The 22,103-nt window shown below is 42.1% G+C and overlaps 1 protein-coding gene across 3 annotated transcripts in view; it reads left to right on the top strand.

Moving 5' to 3' along the window:
- TIAM2 (TIAM Rac1 associated GEF 2) overlaps positions 1-22,103 on the top strand; it is a 323,237-nt gene that overhangs the window by 126,498 nt on the left and 174,636 nt on the right. For all 3 annotated transcript variants that reach the window (XM_054022224.1, XM_054022226.1, XM_054022222.1), the window contains exon 2: positions 14,408-14,569. The gene's annotated coding sequence lies outside the window, so the exon portion shown is untranslated. The remainder of the gene's footprint in view (positions 1-14,407; positions 14,570-22,103) is intronic.

Below are 22,103 nucleotides of genomic sequence, written 5' to 3'. Positions count from 1 at the left end.
TGCTTTCGGTGCCTTCTTAGTTGCAAAGATTTGAACTGCTTCCTGAAGGTCCACAGTCTGAGCCAGCTCATGCTCTATTGAGATGGTTGCAAGGCCGACCAGCCTCTCCTGTGTCATTGTGGAGCGTAGATGTATTTTTATTAACTTCAACTTGGAGAAGCTGCATTCTCCACTGGCAGCTGTTACAGGAAGTGTTAGAAGTATATGCAGAGCAACAAAAATATTTGGAAAGAGGGTGGTCATCTTATTTGTGCACATATGTTCAGAACTGCCTTTGAAGTTGATCCTGCCGAAATGTATCTTGAAAGGGCTTTCAGTTCATCACCTAAATCACTTGCATCAATATTGCGCGTGTCATCATGTGACAACACTGTCTATAGTGCCCTGCATTGCTGGTGTAGGTTGTCTTCAGGTATAGTGAGGAGTTTTAGAATATCATACAACATCGCAAATATACTGCTGTGTTCCTTGAGCTGCATGAAAAGTTCTTCAACTGACTGTATTGCACAATCTAGCACCTGGTTAAAGAATTCAACTTTGAATTGTTGTTTGGGGTCTTTTATGGGATTATCCTGTGCCTCGTAATCAAAATGTCATCATCTTCGGTGACTCTTGTATTCTTGAATGGGTAGGAAAATAGCTTCAGTGTGAAGTTCCTCTGCCAACTTCTGTGCACTCTTCAGAACATTTTGAAATCCTTCATTTGACCGGTAAGACTGTAGGTATGATTTTGCTTTGTCCAGTTCCAATGCTCCAGATATATCAAGGTCAACACTTTGAAATAAATGTAAGCAAGAGACTCCAAACAGTATGTCATGCCACAACACTAAGCCACACAGAAATGTGAAGTTATGTAGGTTTCTGGTGATTCCATTTCCCTCTGCCACTGTTCTCCCACGAACAGTTCCTGCTGTAGCATTATCCTCCATAATGGCAACTATGGCATGACCTATCTTCCCAATTTGGTGTTTGATAGGTTTATCGCCTCCACTCGACTTTCCCATCGTGTGACACTCAGTGGTTTCAGTGTCAGAGAGGATGTTCCCAGATGTTGCTTCAAAATTTGCCATTGATGAGTTGATGCAGAGAAAAATACATAGATGTTTGAATTACATGAAAAAATTCAGCAACCTCACTAGAAGTTGATGCTGCATCTCTGGCCACCAAGTTCAATGAATGAGAACTGCATGGGACAAAAAAAACTCGAGGGTTTAACTCTTGGATCCATGTCTGCACTTCTCTGTTCTTTCCTCTCATGTTGGCACCATTATCGTAGCCCTGACCTCTCATGTCAGCTATCGCAATTCCTGTAACTTCCAGCTTTTTAAGAAGCACATTTGTCATACCAGCTCCTGTAGTATCAATGTCAATAAATTCTAGAAAATGCTTTCTGACAGTCACCATTGCAGGGACATTTTCACTAGGTTCTGTTGTTGTTACAAAACGCGCCTTTAAAGTCATTTGTTCCGTACGGCTGATGTCAGGTGTGCAGTCCAGAATAACAACAGTAATATTTTGCTGACTTCAGACCTGCCACAATCTTCTGTTTGACTTTTGTTGAGAGTAACTGCATGATCTCCTTTTGAATTGTTTTTCCAAGGTAGTGGTGTGTATATATATTTCTTGGGTGGTAACTCTTCTTAGATGCTCCTGGAGTTATAGCATCAAACTCAGCCATCAGCTTCACAATTTTAAGGAAGTTTCCATTGTTTTGCACATACAGCTGATCTGAAGTGCTACACAGTGCTAGGTTTTGGGTAGCAAGCATTCTCACTACGGCAATGAGCCTTTTCAGAACATTTTGCCAGTAAAGAGACTCTGATGCAATCTTCTCTTGATGCTGATCATCTATGGAGGCCTTTAACCTTAGTCTCATCTCAAGCTCTTTCCATCTATGGAATGTTCTCTTGTGATTTGCTGCCTTCTCATGGCAGGCCAGATTTCTAGCCAGATTTTTCCAGTCCTTTGTTCCTGTAGAACCCAATGTGGCTGGAACATTAGACTGGAAGAGTTTGCAACAAAAGCAGTTTGCAGCATTCTGGGTTTTTGAGTACATAAGCCATGGCCTTTCCACTTTGTCCCCATTGGGGATTTCACGCCAGTAATGTGTTGGATGGAAACTTCTATTTTCATTGTCTTTGGGGAACATGAAGTTTTTCAGTTGCAGTACAAGGAAGTCCCTCAGGCTACTGCTCAAGTGGATCCACAGTCCTGGATTGTCTAGACTTAAGGAACTAAATTCAGCAGCAGCTGTTTCTTGCGCCTCCACCACACTCTTCTCTGATCTACCCTTTTCTTCAGGAATGTGCATGGTTACATCCATTTGAGATGGAGATATGGATGCTGCAATAGCTGCCAGGTCACCTGCACTCTGACTAACTGGAAGATCAGGCATCTCCTCACCACTCACACCTCACTGGGGGATGGAAGGCTCATCGTGAGCATTTGTGTCTATGTATCTCAGGAGAGCTCCTTCCTGCTTAGATAGACAAGCTTCCTTTGCTTTCTTTCTTTTTCTGAATGCTGCCCCAGAGGGGCGTTTTCTTCTTTCACTCATGACTGCTGTTCTGTGCCAGCTATAGTGGCTCTCAACACTCAATTGAAGGGGATAAATAAGCAGGCTGGTAGCAGGGCCTGAGTGAGGGAAGGTGCCCTGAAGACATTGATATAACTGGCTCCTACTACTTCAGTTGACTGCCTGTTCTCCTCAAGTGGATTCAGGGAAGCAGCAGGAAACAGGAAGCTCCCTGAGAAGCTGGTGTTAATCAGTCCAGACTCCTGGGGGTGCTAGAGAGGTACATAAGAGGCTCCTCCTCCTCTCTCTCCCTGCAGCTCCTGCTGCTTTCTGTTATTCCATCTCACCTTTTCTCCTGCCTGCCTGTTATGTCTCTTGTGTCCTCCTTCCTCCAGCACAGCACTCCACCATCTCTGTGCATCTAGAGCAGAGAGAATGCATATGCACCAGCAGCAGACACAATTTTCTGGGTCTCTGGGTCCTAGTGGCGTCCCTCCACAGTCTGGCACCTGAGGCTGCTGCCTCAGTTCACCTCATGGTTAAGCCAGCCCTGCTGTGTGTCGCTACAGAACCATACTGTGGAGTTCAGGAAACTTGTAACGATCAGGTGGTACTGTAAACTTACTCTCTTGTATGGTGCTGATTGCACCTTTCACCCTTGCTGTTTGCGGTAACCAACACATTTGATATTTAAAAAAAAAAAATCATACAAGCCTCCTTTAAATATTGAGTTGTTTAAAGGGGTTTGGTGAAGCAGTCAATGCAGTAGACTAAAGTTACACTTTAGATTTTTACTTGAAAATACAGGGTGCTATTTCCTGATCAGGTGTGGCAGATCATATTGCATTCTCATACATTTAGGGATGTTCTAAACAGGAAAAATGTGCATATAATAGGAAAGTTTTACACAGCTGGAAATTTGATACTATTTGATCCTTCTTTCTTAAATGTGAAGAAAGCCCTGGGATTATAATAATCAGATTAGATGTTTTTCTTGTCTTTTTCCTCTCAGGTTTTTGATTTTGTAAGAAGCTGTTTGCTTAGTACTGCAGTACAAGGCCTGTAAATTGGACTTCAGTGATTTTTCTGTTACATTTTAAAATAATGAATTGTTTTCCTACCTGCCTCCCCTGCCCAAGGAGAAGATGTCTTTGTTGATTTCTTGGTAGTATTATTAAAATAGATATTTTTCTGATGTGTACAAACAAGATTACAAGATAAAGAACTGATTACAACAGGTCATTCTGAGAGTGGTTCGTGGACTTCAGAGTCCTGTAAAGAATTGTTTTACATCAGTCATGTTGAGTCATATGCTTTTGTCCCATTCTCTCCTTCCCTCCCCCCCCCGGGGTCAACGAACTGGTTTTAAGAAGCACAATAAGAGACTTTCTTTCCCCTGCCATCCCCACCAGTGATTCCTCTGCCTGTCAGAGGGAATCCTGAAGATCCCTTAAAGTGTACTTTTATTTTTTGTATTTATTTATTTTTTTAACCCCTCTCCCGTCTGGCTCTCTACTATATCCTCTAGTCACTTGCTGATTATGAATGAATGGGAATCTGGAGGGTCTGTCAGTGATGATCTTGAAATCAGTAGCTAGGAGAAAGAGATGCAGGACTCAGAACAATGCTCCTAGTTCTCCCCTTCTAGTTCCTGTCTGCTAGGAAAGAGCACATCATTTCCACACAAATCCTAGCTCTTTGCATTGCTAGGCTGAAAATCAAGCAAGTAGCTAAGAATGTTGGCATTATGTTTATATTTGTAAATAAAATATAAAGGTTTTCAAGAATGAAAGGAGAAATATATGTTAAAATGTCAAGTCACTGATTGGGGCAAAGCATGGTAGCTCTTACATAGAATGATCTGGTGATCTAATTATAGTAACCCAGTTTCTTCATCACATGAAAGAGAGAGGGAGAAAATGGTGAGCGTGGGATAAAGATTGGAGAAGCATTGTAAAAAGACCTTGGCAGCCCAAGGCATTCATGAAGTGAAAGGAACTTGGAGAAAATTGGCAAGGGCTGGTGAGATTCCCATATACATGGTTCACTAATCTTTGCTTTCAACATTGTTAAATTAAGATATTGGGTTATACGTGTCACGATTATAAACAGGTGTTTAGTGACAAATAGTTAAAAGAAATGCAGCCAGTTAAACAGAAGAACAAATGTGTCAGTGATATGTTTAGTAAGTGAATGCAGAAAACTCTGCTGATGATGCAACACTACAAGTTTGTATTTTTTTCTTACCATGTTTTATAGCTAAGTACAAGATACCTTTCATAGGTTTCACATCTCACATTCTGTAGCAGACATTGTCTATAACACAGACCTCTGATTTCCATCCCGACCTTTTAATTAGTGCTTGGTTCAAAGCCTATTGATGGCTTTGTCTACACTGTGCACCTTTTAGCAACACGGCTGTGCCTCCACGGCTGTGCCGCTAAAAGGCGCACAGTGTAGCTGCTGTTTGTTGGTAGGAGAGAGCTCTCCCGCTATCAAAAAAACTTCCATCCCTAACAAGCAGCAGTAGCTTTGTTGGCAGGAGAGCACTCCTGCTAACAAAGCACTGTTAACACCAGCGCTTTTCATCAGCAAAACTTTTGTTGTTCGGGGATGTTTCCCCCTCCCCCCCCACACCCCTGAATGACAAAAGTGTTGTCATTCAGTTTCCAGTGTAGACAAAGCCTTAGTGAGTATCCTATTTATCTAAAGTGGAGTGACTATATGCAATACATAAGAAAAGTTTATAAATATTATTTTATTGCCCAGTACTGATAACCTCTACATAACAAGCAGTGTTTTAAAATGACAAAGGTCAGTAAAAGAAATCATGTGCCTATGTCCTGCTGGCTGTGTGCTATCAAGCTTATGATCAGCCTGGTGAATGTACAGAACTAATGACCGATAGTTTTCTGGCTCTGCTAGCAATCAGGCTTACAACCCTCTCCTGTTCCTCCTCCTCTGTTGATGTACTTATAATTCCAGATGAACTGTTAACAGCAAGTTTTCTAGTAAGAATATGAAACACACAGGCTTACCAGAGTAAGGTAAAGTGCAGGGGGCATTCAGGATTGAAACTGGGACAGTTCAATTTGTAATTTGTCACTTTGTATATACTCCTCAGATTCTATATGTGGTTTAAAGGGATGAAATAGTTAAAGTTCCTGGTGCACTGAGACTGATTTATAAAACGTATAGCTATTGCATTATATAATGGACATTCAATGTTTCTTGAAAAGTTGATTTATATGATCATTTATGTTCTTGAATATTAAGAAGAGACTAAGAATTAGTGGCATTGCCTGAGCTGCTTTAGCACATTTTTCACCTTATATGGAAAATGGCCTACTGCTTATCAGGCAGAAGAAAGAGTATTTGCGATTGTCACATTCCTTAAAGTTGGAGGAAATCACTTTTATCTGACTAAAGAGTAAACTTTAAGGTTCATTTTGCCATTTAAATATTGGTTTTAATTCAATAACTATTAGAATGGGCAGTGCTTCTTCAGCAGAATAGTGCCTCTGCACATTTTCATTGCCATGTAGCAGAGCTCTTTCCTCAGCTTGGTTAGAGAACCTTAGATGTACTAAAGTAAATGTATGTTTCTGTTTGGAACCATCTTAGGTTTCCTTGTGTGTGTGTGTGTGTGTGTGTGTGTGTGTGTGTAACTACAGTATATATAAAGAGCAATACAAATTGCTATTAACTTTCTGTATTGCCTTTTTTACTGTTGAAGAGGCTTGGATTTGAGTGGTCTTTTTAATTCACAAGTTTTGCCTGTGTTAACCTACTCTGAAGGTTTGTTAAATCATTATGCTTCTGTGGGAATAGTTATGTCTCAAGTTCATCATTTGACTATAAAGATTTAAAAGGTAAAAAATATGGGCATGGAGGAAGAACCACTTGTTTAAGCACCAATATCTCTGATTAGCAAGGAGAATGGAGAAAAACACATTGATGTTGAAGAGGTTTTTAATTGTCTAATCTGATCTATTAAAAAAAAAAAAAATTCTGATCTCACATCAGTGTAAATGTACAGCATGAAAACTGCAGTGAAGTCAGTGTCCTGTGGAACATGAGAATCTCTGGAGGTGTGAGATCAAAATCCGGTCTGATCTATATGTTTCTCTCTAATGTCTTAAGTTTTTCTTTCAGTTAAATATTGCAACTTCATCAGACTATGATGTTCCATGCGGTAGAAAGTCATTCAGTGTGTGTATTTGAATGTGAATATATTTCTTGTGGCATATTACTGGTTGCATATCAACAGAGACTTCGACTTTACAGTGTATAGCACACTAACTTTAGGGACTAGATTCTGCCACCCTAATTACTAATTATAACTACCTTACTGTGCAGATGATCTTATATATTTCAATTGGTGAGTAAGACTGTTCAACAGGTGTAAGGATAACAAAGTCTGGCCCTAAATTATTTTGCTATTTTTAATGCACAATTATGCAGTTCAAAAATAGTTAATTAGATAGCAAAATTCAATACTTTTCTTTATCCTTAAAACTAACCCTTGGATATTGATTTTTTTTTTTTTAAATATGTAGCAAGAAATCATGAGTCCAAGCTTGAGCCAAAAGACACATAAGGCTAGGTTTATATGGCTAAATACTTGATAAACCAATATGCGCTTTATAAAGCGGTTGCATTGAACTATCCATGCAACTATCCTTTTTGTGGAGGTGGGGAAAGGAATATGGTGCGTTGTTTTGTGGTTTTCCCAATCTTTGTATTTGATGGTTCATATGGAAAGAACAAAATTTCTTATCATACATGTTATAACAGGTCTTAAACTATCCATATTTATTTTTAGGTCTCCACCCTTGGGCTTTGGATCTTGCAAACTGCTATTTTAGTAAATTGAAGTCTATATATAGGGGAAACTGGCAAATTAAATATTGTTTAAATCTGTGTAATAAAAATAGCAATTACTATGTTTTGAAAATCTAGCTATAAAAAGTAAATGATACAAGAAAGCCAAGTTAAAAAGCATTTCATTTTAGTTTGTTACTAAAATGACCAATGTTTCCTGCTGGCTCTTGTACCCTGCAATTGGAGGATCTGGCATGAAAATGTTTTAAATAATGCTAGGTTTTGTTGCTGTTTGGCGCTGCATAATATTGAGGCTGGAATGACTTAAATATACAGGGCATGGGCCAAATCCGGGAGTCCTGTCTTAGGCAGAACTCATACTGACGGCACATTAAAGTGTCTGCAGTGGGAGTTTTGACAGAGAAATTGCTAGAGATTTTGTCTCAAACTACTTATTACTAGGTTTTGCAAGTAGCATTTTCGTGATTATTTTTCTTCAAAAATGGAGCACACCCATGAACACTAGAATTTAGCAGAAATCCTAATTTTGATCATGTTAACATTGTATCAGTCCCTTAATGAGAAACCAATTATTTGTGATAACTTTATCTGTTCTTAATCTTTTTTAAATTACTTTGGTAATAGGAAGGACAGTCAGTAAATCCAAAAATTCTGTATTTAGGTTGCAAATGAATTTACTGAGCTGCTGAACATCAGAGACTGGCATATAAATTGCTCAGTAATCTGTTTTCAGGAGGCAATAGGTTGTTTATATGTTTTTCTTTCTTCAAGGGGTCTGTGGTATCCCTGCTAGACCCATGATGATGATGATGATTTCTCTTTTACACAGAAATATGAGTATCTAATGCTTTGTACTGCACTTTGAAAATCACCGTACTGCTGGCTTCTCTCATGGGGCACTAATGCAAAAAGGAGCATGTTTACTTTAACGAGGTGGGCATTTTGGGCTTGTCACATCTGTGACCATTCTGTGTTTTAAAGCAATATATGCATTATAGGTGGAGCTGGAACTGCTAGTTGTCTAACATTTTCCATTATTAGCCCGTTTTCAGTTGCTTTTAACTTTGCCAAACTTCAGCCATTCAAGTTAACATTTTCCATGCGTGCTGTCTGCCACAGGCAGGACTCTTTTGGAAAGTTTCAGCAAAAGTGGTTCAGCTGTTTCCAAGAACGCAGTTAGGGAAAACTGGGTAGGTTTGCCAATGTACATTTTTTTTTTTTTTTTTTTTTAAACAACCATTTCTTTGAGGACCTTCTAAAATGCCTCTAGGGTCTGGAGCATGAATTTGAAATTTTGACCAGGGGATCATCTTGGGCTCAGGAATGGTGCCTTTATGCTGTCCTCCATTAAAATCAACCCTGATTTGTACAAGTTACAAGACTCTGAAAATTGCCATTTGCACATAGTCAGTAGAGTAGGTTAAAAGAGGCTTGCTGCTAAAATCTCTAAACTGCATTAATTGTGCTCCAGCCTCACAGGCACAGAGCTCTGAATGGGGCAATGGTGCATCAGCAGCTACTGCTTCCCCTGCAGGGGTTCTCAAACTTCATTGCATCACAACCCCCTTCTGACAACAAAAATTATTACATGACCCCAGGAGGGGGACTGAAGCCTGAGCCTGCCCAAGCCCTGCCACCCTAGGCAGGGGGCCAAAGCTGAAGCCTGAGCCCCACCGTCCTGGGCAGGGGGGCCATAGCCTAAGCCCAAGGGCTTCAGCCCCTGGCGGGGCGGGGGGGTGGAGGGGGCACCGTAGCCTGAGCTCCACCACCCAAGGCTGAAGCGCTTGGGTTTCAGCTCCAGGCAGTGGGGCTCGGGCTTCAGTCCTGGGCCCCAACAAGTCTAATGCTATTTGCGGTGACCCCATTAAAATGGGGTTGTGACCCACTTTGGGGTTGTGACCCACAGTTTGAGACCCGCTGGCTTAGGGGAAGACATGTTGGGAGCTCAGAGGAGACTGTGAGGTCTCTTGTCTCAGCTCTTCCAGTGATTACTGTTAATAACTATGTGCATTTCACATCCCTTATTATTCAGTAAGACCTTTTGCCTTGCGATGTTACTCAAAAGGAAAGTGTCATTGTTCCCATTTTACGGATGCAGTAATGGAGAGGTCACTTCTGGCAGAGTTGGAAGTAGAACTCTGGAGCTAGCTTCCAAGTACTGCTCCTTTCAGGAGGCGCAGAGCACAAGAGGTGCAACTCCAGGTATGGGGCAAAGGTGTTGTTGAGCCACTTTTATGTCTACCAGATTCTGGGATGGAGTGTTGCCAGCTCTCATGATTTTAGTGAGAGTCTCATTTTTCTTAAAGCCCCAGCTCCCAGAGTCCAGCAAATACATGAGAATCTCAGTTTTCATTTAAAAAAAAAAAGTTTTGTTTCTAGTCCTTACGGTTTCAGAGAAAAGCTTGAAAATGTGACCTGAGTGTACACTCAATATTTTTTCAAAAAGGTAAATTAAACTAATCTGAAAGGTATTGGTTTTTATAAAATCTCATGGATTTTTAAGCCGGTGTCATGGTTTTGAGGGGCCTAACTAATGATGATTGAGTGCTTGACATTAGCAATATTGGGGCTACTTTGGGGGCTTTAGAAGGGTATCATCTGGGGCACACTGCCTCCTTGGGGCTACTGTTCAGATGGTGCAGCATATACTCCACCCCTTGCTTAGGACAGTGCCTGAAGGCACAATTTATCTTTCTGGATCCTATTCCCACCATATTCTCTACCTTGCTCTGTGAAGTTTTCTAAACCCGTCCTGTCTCTACCCTCTCCTAGTTTAAGTCCTTCCTTAAAAGCACTTTTTCTAAAAGCTCTTCCCTTCCTTGAGAAATGCTTGGTAATCTCAGCAGCAGTAGGAATATTTTAGAAAGTTATGTATTTGAGGTACTTCAATTATTGTAATTGTGACCAATCTATGCATTATGTGTGTTTTTGGAGGAGAAAAAAATCCACAACTTGTTTGGTCTCTTGCACCTACAGATTTAATGTGATTCATCTGTACTGAAAAGTTATTAGTGTGTAAGAAATACCATAGGATCACAAGAAATAGCAAATTGCCTTTTGAGCATGAATGACTAGATTGTGTTTACAGTCTTATAGTCATCTGCTGTACGAACAGTAATTAAGAATGATGTTTTGTACACCCCCAGGCACATTTCATACCTAGGTGAATGTTACCATGGATTTCCGAACATGTGCAGTAGTCATGGCACACCTTTTAGTATTTACAGCATTTCCAAGCCATTAGCACTGTTCTGAAAAGCTTTTGTTCAAAAGCACTAAGCAAGCGTATTTTAAACCAGAACATTCTCACATGGAAAAAAAGTCATTAATTAAGTTATGGGGGTGAAAACATTACTGTCAGTGTAGCCTTCTGTTCTTAATTGGTAAAAGCATATGGACAGTAAAGTGAAGTAAACAATTATCCAGTACAGGTCCATTTGATTTTCCAAGTTTTGCTTTTTTAGATTACATTTAATCAGTGAAAAATTGTAGGTCCAACACAATGCACATTGAAGTCAGTGGTAGGAGATTTTCCAATGAGTTCAGTGAATTTTGGAAAAAGCGCTGTGATGGGCAGGAACAATTTGAATGTTTCTCTTTAACAATTTGTCTTAGCACCATTTGCAATGCCTAGTATTTCATAAACTCTGCTTAAGTGAAAAGACAGCATTTTGATGCATTCCCCTCATGATTGAAAAAACATTTAGAAATATTAAAGCAGACAAATAATAAATGTCCTTACTTAAAATGTAGTATAAAATATATGAAAAATGTTACCAGTGCAATAATATAAAGTACCACAAAAATTGTGTGAGACTGACACGTTAGCTAGAATAGAGGACTTGCATCTAATTTGCATAACTTTCTCTCTCTGTGTTGATGGATTCCTTAAGAACTCCAAAGAAATAACTGTAAAAATTTGTCTTCAAGGGGTTTTCATTTTTTAAATTTAATTTGGGAGATGGACAGTATAATTTTGGCATGTCTCTACCATTAGATCTTAAAAGTTAAAAATGAAGGAATTCCCTATTATTATGGATGTTCCTCTCATACCAGTTTTCAGTGCTAGTAACACATATGCTTTCCACATCTGCAGCTCCCCTGCATAATAGTGCTGTGTGTTGCTGTCTCTTGGGACCATTTGAGTTCTGATGCAGTGACCAGATTAACAGCAGTACTGTGGCAGTGGTTGCTTTATGGGCATAGATGATGCTTATATAATATAATTACTGTATAGTTTACAACGTTGCTTTAAGTAAAAAAGGAAGACCATTTGTCTCCATTTCCAAAAAAACTTTTTTTGTGGGGAGGTACCTTTTGTTTTGTTGGTTCCACTGCAAAAAAGTTTGAAGTTAACAGTTTGTTCAGAATTGGCAGTGAGGCTCCCATTTTTCTATAGGCCTAATTCTGTGCCATTGAAGTAACCAGGAGTTTTCCTATTGACTTTAATGAGCACAGGACCTGTATTTCTGTTCCCCCTATTCCGCCGTTGTTGGCTATCCTCCATTCTATTCCCCATCTGGCCCGCTTCATTGAACAGCTGTAGTAACACTCCTTCCCCCTGAGGTGACAGCATCATGAACACTGCTATATTAGCTCTGTGAGATGCAGCCAAACAAGATCACAAAACTTCTTTCCTTCCTCTCTCTTTAATTTTTCTTAGTACCTTTAAATAAGAGATATGTAGAATAAATGTATCATCCATGGTGGGGAGCTACAGAAAGGTGACCCAAGAATGACTGACTTCTGCACATTTCTGCTTTTAAAAAAGAGGATACGGATGTAGGAGCAGCTTCCTCTCTTGACTCTTTATGACGTGATGGGTTGATGATGATCATGCATTGTGTTGTCTGATGTCAATGGGGAAGTCTGTCTTGAGCGTCTTTGGTTTTGTGTGCTGTGTAGTGCCTACCACTTAAGTGGTACTGAACAAAGAATAAACATTAATTAGCAGCAGCATTAAAGAGCAATGAATATGGGGACATGTAGTCCAACCCTTAGACATTTTATATCTGAGGTGTGGAGAACTGGAGGGTAATGCTGGGCTCTGTGGGCTATCCTTTGGTAGGCTGCATGGAGTAAGAGAACATATTTACATCATCCTGTAGAATTAAGGTTTCAGTAGAAACATAGTAACATTGCAAGAGAGAAGAAGGTTATGGTGTCCCATCCCCCACTCTGCCTACCACTGGTACCCAGTCCTTTTCCTGTCTGTGTTTTTTAATTTGTTTTTATTTGTAATTAATCTGCAGTCAGTTTCAGTTTTTCTGAGTATAGACTTCCATATCTCTGTTAAGCTCCAACTAAGCATTTCTTTTCTTTGAGGGAACATGGTGCCTTATAGAACTGGGCCCATTAGGGTGACCAGACAGCAAATGTGAAAAATCGGGACAGGGGTGGGGGGTAATAGGAGCCTATATAAGAAAAAGACCAAAAAATTGGGACTGTCCCTCTAAAATCGAGACATCTGGTCACCCTAGGGCCCATAGTTTTGAAGTCCAGAATTGGGAAACAGAACCTTCTCTAAGATTTTATTTTAAAGTACTAAGGAAGCAATGCTGAAGGCTTTTTTTATTTGGATAAAGAAATGAGGCATTTAAGCTGTAACCGATTAGTGCAAGTTTTTCTCTAGTGTGGAACAATCTCTGTTCAATGAAGACTTTTCCTGAGCAACTCAACTGCTTTAGTGAATGATTATCTTTCTAATTAATCTATCTATCTGCTGAGTTGAGATGTAGAGGCTTTTTGATGGAGATCATTAGTTTTGCATAGAATAAGCTGAATTAGAGTAAGTGTTAACAAGATATTCAAATTTTTCCCCCCATAAGATCAAACACATTTATCCTCAGTAGTTTAGGGAAGTAATTTGTGTTTGCTGTTTTTATTAATGCATTGCCTGTGATACCATTCGAGTACATACCCAGGATCCCGAGCAGGCTTGAATTTAGGGGGCTGCCCTGTGCTGCTGTCATGGCTTCTCTGCTAGATATTGGTACAAAACTATCTCAGGTTAGCTTACTTATGCTGCAATCACACCTCCCAGTTGCTGTGTAGTGTAGATGGACTCTCAGAGCTCAGTTATGCACCATCTTCATTTTATTTGGGTAGAGAAGCACAGCAGTGGTGTCTTCAGTTTCATTTTTGTGAGGTGGTAGAGGTGGAAAAGCAGCAGATTAGCTGGTCTGCTCTAGAAGCAGAAGTGCTTGCAAAGTCAAATGGTTGGGACAGGAAAAATTGCAGGAGTGCTTTTTTTTCGACTTGTTATGCAGATGTTGTCTAGATGATGTAGTTGCAATTTGATGATAACATCAAAGCATGTCTTGTGCATAGCCTTATAAGGGAACACAAATGAGAATCGGACACCAAAGACTTCCCGAATTTGCCACTATGTAAGGTGCAATTCCTGTGGGATGGTTGAGGCATTAGCAGGCACTGCTCCTCGCTAGTGCCTCAACCATCCAGATGAGGCTATACTGGTGTAGGACATGCTCCCACACACTGACCAGCAAGCAGAGCTAGTTCATAGAATATCAGGCTTGGAAGGGACCTCAAGAGGTCATCTAGTCCAACCCCCTGCTCAAAGCAGGACCAATTCCCAACTAAATCATCCCAGCCAGAGCTTTGTCAAGCCGGGCCTTAAAAACCTCCAAGGAAGGAGACTCCACCACCTCCCTAGATAACGCATTCCAGTGCTTCACCACCCTCCTAGTGAAATAGTGTTTCCTAAAGGTGCAAGGGTGATGGAGTTGACATTGTACCGTGTGCTCCTCTGGAGGAATTCTGGATGACTCAGCAATAATTCCTCTTGCTGCAGGTTGGCCATCTCTGCATTGACAGTTTGCAATATGCCCCTGGCTTTCAAAGCTATTTGCAATAGGTGCATCTGAATTTCCCACACAAAATGTGCATGTGTCTGTACAAAACAAACAGCAAAAGTTACCCAGCTACCTATGTTGTATATGTACCTGTGTGTTTTGAATGTGAAACCTTTTCGAAAATTTAACTGGTCAAAGCAATTTGATACTAACAAATGTTTTTATTTTCCAGACTGACCGCTCTACTAAAATATAGAATAATAACACAAGAATTCCTCAACTGGGAGAGCAGCAGAGGCAGTGTTAAGCACAAGAAATACTCCTTGTCCTGGGTGCTTCTAATTCAGGACGCAGTGGGAAGCAAAGGAGCCAGATACCAAATAAATGATGCAAGGTTTGTTTGTTTGTATTTAATTTTCAATTTATAAACCTGCTTACAAAATAGTTAGACTAACCCTCATAGTCTTTACCTATCCCTGATCCAGCTCTTATTAAAGCCAATGGGAGTGTTTCATTTGGCTCCAGAAAGAGTTGCCTTTGACCAAAGTTTTGTAATTTTGTATCCTAGCACAGATAAATCCTGTCTATACTTGCTCATAATAAAATGTCCTCTGGGTTTTATTTTCCCTGCTACTAACAGCTTCATGTTGAGGCAAATAGCCCTCTGTCCAAGGAGGGCTAGATGCAGCATTTTGGTGTCCATCTACACCGTCCCTGAATCCAAGACAAAAGTCACTTTCAAGAGTTGCAAAGCATAGCCCCCATCCCGTACTGCCCCAAAGGAAATAATTATACTAGACCATGGCTCTCAACCTGTCCAGACTACCATACCTCTTTCAGGAGTCTGATTTGTCTTGCATACCCCAAGTTTCACCTCACTTAATAACTACTTGTTTACAAAATCAGACCTAAAAATACAAAAGTATCACAGCACACTAGTACTGAAAAATTGGTTACGTTCTCATTTTTACCATTCAATTATAAAATACATCAAATGGAATATAAATATTGTACTTCAGTGTACAGTATATAGAGCAGTATAAACAAGCTATTGTCTGTATAAAACTTTAGTTTGTACTGACTTCACTAGTGCTTTTTACGTAGCCTGTAGTAAAACTAGGCAAATATTTAGATGAGTTGATGTACCTCCTGGAAGACGTTTGGTACCTCAGAAGTATGCATTCCCCTGGTTGACAATCACTGTACTAGACTTTAATTCTCATGATGCATAGTCTATCATTCTGCCTTAGTCACCATTTGGAGCTCATGACTGTGGGTCAGTGTGGCATGTGGAAGATATCTGGGTCTGTGGTGCATTATAAAGAGTTGGTGCAGATTTTGTGTGATTTTTTTTTTTTCTCCTGCTGTGGTTTTATGAAGAGATAATGTTGTGGGAGTCAAGTTGTTTCTTGGCATTTTAAAGATGATGTGATACGTGAAAGGGGGAGGAGAGGACAGCCAGCTAGCCAGACAGGTAGCCGTAAAATCCCTCTTGGTCTGTCCTTTGCTTGTTAACCCTTTACAGGCAGGGCCGGCTCCAGGCACCAGCTGAGCAAGCTCGTGCTTGGGGTGGCAGATTCTACGGGGTGGCATTCCGCCCAATCCTACGGTGGCACGGCTGCTTTTTGTTTGTTTTGTTTTGTTCGCCGATCCGGCCGCCTTTTAGGGGGCGATGGCATGGAGGAGGGGAGTGCCCCGCTGGGAGCAGGCTGCGCACTCCGTCTGCCCCAGCCAAGGGGGCAGCCTGCGTCCTTCCCTCCCCTCCAACTGGAGCGGTGCGGAGCCCTCCCGGCAGCACAGCGGTCGGGGCCGCATGACAAGCGCCGCGCTGAAGCCCTGGCCGCCCCCCTTCTCTCTCCCTCCCTCTCCCCCACCCCCGCTAGCCGGGGCGCTCAATCCGCTGCCTGGGGCACATCTGCAGCGCAGGGAGTCCCCCTGCACCCTAGCTCCGGCCGCGCTGCAGGTTTTTTTTTTTTCTTCCTGTTTTGCTGCTCCGGCCATGCCGCAGGGTTTTATTTTATTTTATTTTAGCGTTGCCGTTCTGGCCGCCCTGATTTTTTTTTAATTTTTTTTTGCTTGGGGCGGCAAAAAAGCCAGAGCCAGCCCTGTTTACAGGTAAAGCAAGCAGAGAACAGACCAAGAGGGATTTTGATGCACTCTCCTGGGAAGGTTTCCCAGAATCAGCCAGGTAAAAATGTCCCTGGATTTTAAGTCATTGTAGTCCTTGAAATGTAAAAAGTACTGTTTAGTTCTTCATGTAATTATTAGTAAAATTAGAGGTGCATGTATCTTATTAACTCTGTTTCCTAAACCTCCAGGAAGAAATCCCAGCTGCTGTGGACCTGACCTGAATCAGGCTGGCCAGCACCATCTGTGATTTGGGGGGCATGTGATACATGAAGGGGGAGGAGTAGCTCCCTCCCCCTTCATGTATCACAGATGTTTATCCAGGGTATTTTATAAAGGAGTAATGGTAGGCTGTTTTGTTCATATTTCTGATTCTTTTGAATTTCTCCTTAGTTCTGTTTTACTGACATAATATTTAAACATATATATAATTATGTGGAGCTGCTGGGGTACCTTGAGCTATAAGCGTTAGGGCCATAAAGAGACTGTCTGACCCAATGGTGAGAGCCTCAGGTGGGTCAGGGTCACAGTTGTGAATCATGACAAAGTTTAAAGTCAGAGTTCGAGCCACTCCAAGGATTAAGCCAGTGTTGGAGTCAGAAATCATGCCAAGGGTCAAAGATGGAATCAGCAGCAGGGATCAGGGCAGGGTAGCAGGAGCGGGGAAAAGATATGGTAACAAGAACAAGGAGTAGGAGCCCAACAAAGAAGCAGGGACTTCTGCTTCTGAAGAACTAGTTGCTCAGACAAAGGGTGGGACAGGAACAGGAAACTTTATACACCGTGCTGTCCAATCAGCAGCCTGCTCCTAATCACCGAATGCTGCTGAGTCAGCGGGTGTAGCATCTTTTGGTGGGGCGTTTGCTGCATTTTCCTCCGTGGACTCTGCAGTGTGGTGACACAGAGGATAAAGTTCTTGCTTGGCAACCCAGTTTGAGTTCTGCAGTGCCTAACAATTAGAAAAAGAAATACAGCTATGTAGGAACTGTGCAGGAGGAGCCCCATGACTAACCTCAATAAACCTGCTTCCGTTGAGCCTCTTTAAGGCTCAATCCTGTGAATACTTGCGCGCATCATGCTGACATGGAGCTAGATTGTCCAGAGCCCTCGCTCGTCTGTGCAGAGGATTAAGGCCCTTCTTTTTCAACCTTGCTCATTCTGTCGTAGTCCCATTGCATACTCATTTACGCTTCTATACAGTGAGTGTAAAAAGCTACAGTGAGTTCCAATGTGTGGAGAATACAGATTTGATAGCATTTTACATCTGTGCAAAGCAGATGTAAATGATTATACAAGGTGCAGGATCAAAGAGAACTAGGCCCTGGTCTTTGTAGTCCTACTGTTGTCACAAGTAATGCCTAAGATTAGTAGAACTGAAAGAAACAAAAGGCAGTAACTTTTACAAAACATGAAACTCTATTGTAACACCATAAATATTGGCAGGTGGATACAGGCAACTACTTTCAACGTGTTTTTTTTTTTTTTTTTTAAATTGGTGTCCCTTTTAAAATCCTCAGAGAGGATTGTTTTTCAACACTGGCAAATCACTTTGGGTCAAATTGTGACCCAGCTAGCATGGCAGTGGTGCAGTGGGCATATGGTCTCTCTGAATCACAGCTTTCATTCCAGGAGCAGCACAACTAATGCACTGCACCTTGCTCAGGCCAGACTGTTGTCTTGGAATCTAACCCTTTAGGTGACTGATGTCAAATTATGTATTGCATAAACAATCTATCGGGGTTGTTCCTTTATTTTCCTTTTTGGTTGGCTTGAATTTTTTTTTTTTTTTTTTAAACTAAGAAAAGACTCTACTGGGCCCGATCCTGAAGTTGATGGGAGTTTTGCCTGCTGAAGAATCGCAGGATTGGTCCAGTGTAGCACCGTGTGTTTTTTAACTCTTTGGGGGCATAGATACTATTTATCATTTTGTAAGTAAAGTTCATCTGAATTGTTAAAATCCTTAGCAGCTACCTAGGGTTACTATATTTTAATTTTTAAAAAGGAGGACACTCCCTGGGGCCCCGGCCCTGCCCTAACTCTGCCCCCTCCCCTCAATGCTCTGCCCCCTGCTCCTCCCCCTCCTCTGATTCCTGCGAATCAAATGTTCGCGGGAAGCCTGAAACAGGGAGGCAGCAGATAGGCTGGGGCGGGGTGCGGTGCGGCGTGGCCCAGTCCGGCCCCCCTGGCCGAGCGGCTCCCTCTGGCGGCCGGCCCAGGCCAAGAGGCTCTGGCCCCGGCGTCTCCCGCCCGGCTCGGCTCGGGCCCTGGGGCGCCAGTCAAGTGGCCATGCCCCCAGCCGAGCGCCGGCGCCGGCCAAGTGCCAGCGCCTGCGCCGGCTCCGCACCCCCGGCCGAGCACCGCGCCGTGCCCCCAGCCCCAGCGGCCCCGGCCGAGCACTGCCGGGCCCTCCTTCCCTATTTTCCTGGACATGTCCAGCTTTTTGGGATTTCCCCCCAGACGGGGATTTGAGGCCCAAAAAGCCAGACATGTCCGGGAAAATCCGGACGTATGGTAACCCTAGGCATACAGAATGTTCGTGATGGATAAATATAACAAAAATGTTCTGAAATTCTTAAGCCTCATGATGAACTGATGCATTAATCTGGTGTTTGGCTATGGCACAGCTACATCTTCAGAATATCTCATTAATACCAGGCTGTTGTTTACTGGCTAACCATTTCCTAAAACTGAAGCAGCAGGCACAATTCCCAAGAGATGAAAACACAGCACTTCCTTGACACATTAGTCTCTACCAGCCAATGGAATGGGATTCCCAAGATTGTTTTTAAACCTGGGGTTTGCATGTTCTGCAAGCAGACAGGCTTGAACAGGAATCTAATTAAAAGAAGTCCAAGATATTGAATAAAGCCCACGAGCTCCATCTGTTCAGTTTTAAAACCAGAAATTAACCAATGAAGCATAGAAATGCACTTGATTGTTTTGGCAATTTCACTGGTATTGTTTAATCACTACAACTGCTAGTCCACATCACAAGAGTTATGCAGAACCTATTAGTAGTAATAACCAGTTTGACCTTATTAATTATGCCATCACATTATGTTCAGGAGATAAAAGAAGTGGTTTAAAGTCTAATCCTAGGAGTGTGGCACTGATATCCCTGTGTGTCCTGTCCTGAATAATTGTCTTTATACTGCCTGTAGCTTGTTTGTGTCTTAAGGAGGGGCATGACTACCAAGTTCCTGATTAGTATCAAGTCGTGCTCCTGACTGATAAAGGGCCTGACCCTGTAAGGTGCTGCGTGGTCTCAGCTCCTACTGAAATGAGTTGAAAGCACGGTGTAATTCTCAGGACACATTCAGCACCTCGTGGACTCCCCCCTCTTCCCATGCACAGTTTTGAACATGTAAGATTCAGAAAACTGAGCTAAGCAGAAGAGCACATTCATTTGAGAGAGAGAGAGGGGGAGAGAGAGAGAGAGAGAGAGAGAGAGATGGGGATGATGATTGCAAGAATTTTACTATGTTTTGACATCAGGTACTTCCAGAAAAGGTGCCCTAGCACCAGAGAATCAGCATCTTCTGATTTTTGTTACGGGTTCTTTATAAAGCACAATTTAGGGATGGTTTATTTGTATGTTTAATGTGCTAAAGAATGTTAGGCGTGGATGTTTAACATCAGTGTGAACTATGGCTCAATGTAATTGGCATATGCAGTAAGGTAGCAGTCTCAGGACTGAGGATTTAATACCTGGTGACAAATCCACTGTGGACTCTTACAACAATTGTACCTAGGTTAAAACTCCAAGAAAAGCTAAATACATCCTAGGATTAGTTCTTTACTTCTTTTCCAAGTGAAAATCTGTTCTATTATTCAGTCAAATGGGAGAACACCCTTAAGCAGATGCCAACATAAAACTCAGAAAAGACTCAAGTGATTTGCAAATTCATATTGGGAGACTGGTCTGGGAAATAGAGATGAAGAGAAAAATATACACCAATGCCTTCATGTAAATGGTGGACTAGCTGTATTCAACCTGAGGAATCTCTATTAACATTACATCCCACTGATAACCAACAGCACTGCAGTCATAGCTTATGTAAACCAACATGGGGACATGAAAAGTAAAACCTGACTGAAAGAAACTCTCTGCCTATTTTGGTGGGCCAAAAGGAAACCTTTATGAATAACACCTCTACGTATTATGGAAGAAGAGAATCTCAGGACAGGCTGGCTAAGCAGAAGAAAACTTCATCCTGCTGAGTGTAGTGTTAAGAAAAACTTGTAAAACTCATTGTGGAAAAATTTGAGCAAATAGACTTTTTGTGACAAGCAACAATTGTGCACCCAGTTCATTACAAGATCAACCAAGCATATGTGTATTCTTCATTTCCTGGAAATTCACTCTGGCTTATGCATCCTCTCCAGTATATTTCATGTGGAGGGGCTAAAGTCTTAAAGTAACGATAAAAGAACAAAGCAAAAATAATACTTAGTTTCAAGGCTGGCTGGATGACCCCATTTTGCAAACCTCCAATATTATAGATGGTTAAGTGCTGTGGCAGAGCTCTGACCTTGTCCCCATGCGTCCTGCGCTTCTAGGTGGTATATGCTAGTCTCAGTGGCTCACTGCGACCCTCCACGTAGCCCTTCTCTCTCTAGGGCCAGGGTTACAGTCTACTGAGCCCTTTTCATCATAAACTAGCAAGGAGGTTGGTGAGAGAACTCCCACAATCTCTGTTGTCCCTAGAGCTTGTTTTAGAACAGTTTAGCCTCCTGTCCTGACGGGGCCTGACTTCCCCTCCCAGGAGGTGTTCCTGTAGTGGTGGGCTGGAGGAACCCGGGCCTGCCCTCTACTCCGGGTTCCAGCCCAAGGACCCTAACGGTAGCAGCTGTTAGCAGCCAACCTTTCACTACCAGAGTTGCTACATTTCCCTGGGCCGCTTCCCCACAGCTCTCCTGTTTCTCCCTTCTCCACTCTTACCTTAGGGCTCCCTTATCAATAACTTGAGGGTGTTTTCATTAACCTGCAGGTCCTCTCCTCTGGCTCCCGGGCTCTCCTCTGCCTGATTGGAGTGAGCCCTTTTTATAGTATCAGCGGGCCTTAATTAGAGTCAGGTGGTCACATTAGCTTAATGGCCTCACCTGACTCTTTGCAGGTTAATTGGAGTCAGCTGTTCTCATTAGCCTGGAGCAGCCCCTGCTCTGGTCAGTCAGGGAACAGAAAACTGTTAATCAAGTGGCCAGTATATCTGCCTTCTGCTATTCTGCTGTACCCAACTGGCCTGGGTCTATCACAGTGCCTACATTTTAACTCCCCATCCCCATTGTAGCTTGAGATCATTCTCATGACCCATTCTTCCACCACAATACAGCTCATCTCTGTCTGCCTGGACCATGAGCAGGGAAAGCTTAACTAAAGAAGACCAGTGAAAAGTTGGGCATGCCGGACACAGTTCTAACGCTACAAGCCTCCGGGGAAAGAAAAAATGAGTCCTCTCTTCTCTGTTATGTATTTGGTCTGATATTTGCGCACTAATGCTCCTTGCAAAGTATTGTAGTAAAAATTGCAGACTTGAACCCTTCTCTTCTGGAATTCTCAAGAAGCAGCCCTCTGCCCATAGAGGAAGTATAAGAGGAATACTCATGTGTTTGTTCCCCTAGGACAGTGTTTTATTTTAGCCCACTGGTTAGATGGTTGGCTTCCCGCTTGAGTTTTAACCTTATCAACAAGATATGAAAATCCCTGTTTGAAACCCTGAGAGTTGCCCCTTTGTATCTGCTCACACAGAAGATACATTACAACAAGGAAAGTTAAGGCAATAGCAGGTCTCTCATTTCCA

Source organism: Malaclemys terrapin, chromosome 3 (genome assembly GCF_027887155.1).
Source record: "Malaclemys terrapin pileata isolate rMalTer1 chromosome 3, rMalTer1.hap1, whole genome shotgun sequence".
Lineage (NCBI taxonomy): Eukaryota > Metazoa > Chordata > Testudines > Emydidae > Malaclemys > Malaclemys terrapin.
The sequence above is the reverse complement of the archived record's forward strand: the minus strand, read 5'-3'. Positions and strand labels throughout refer to the sequence as shown.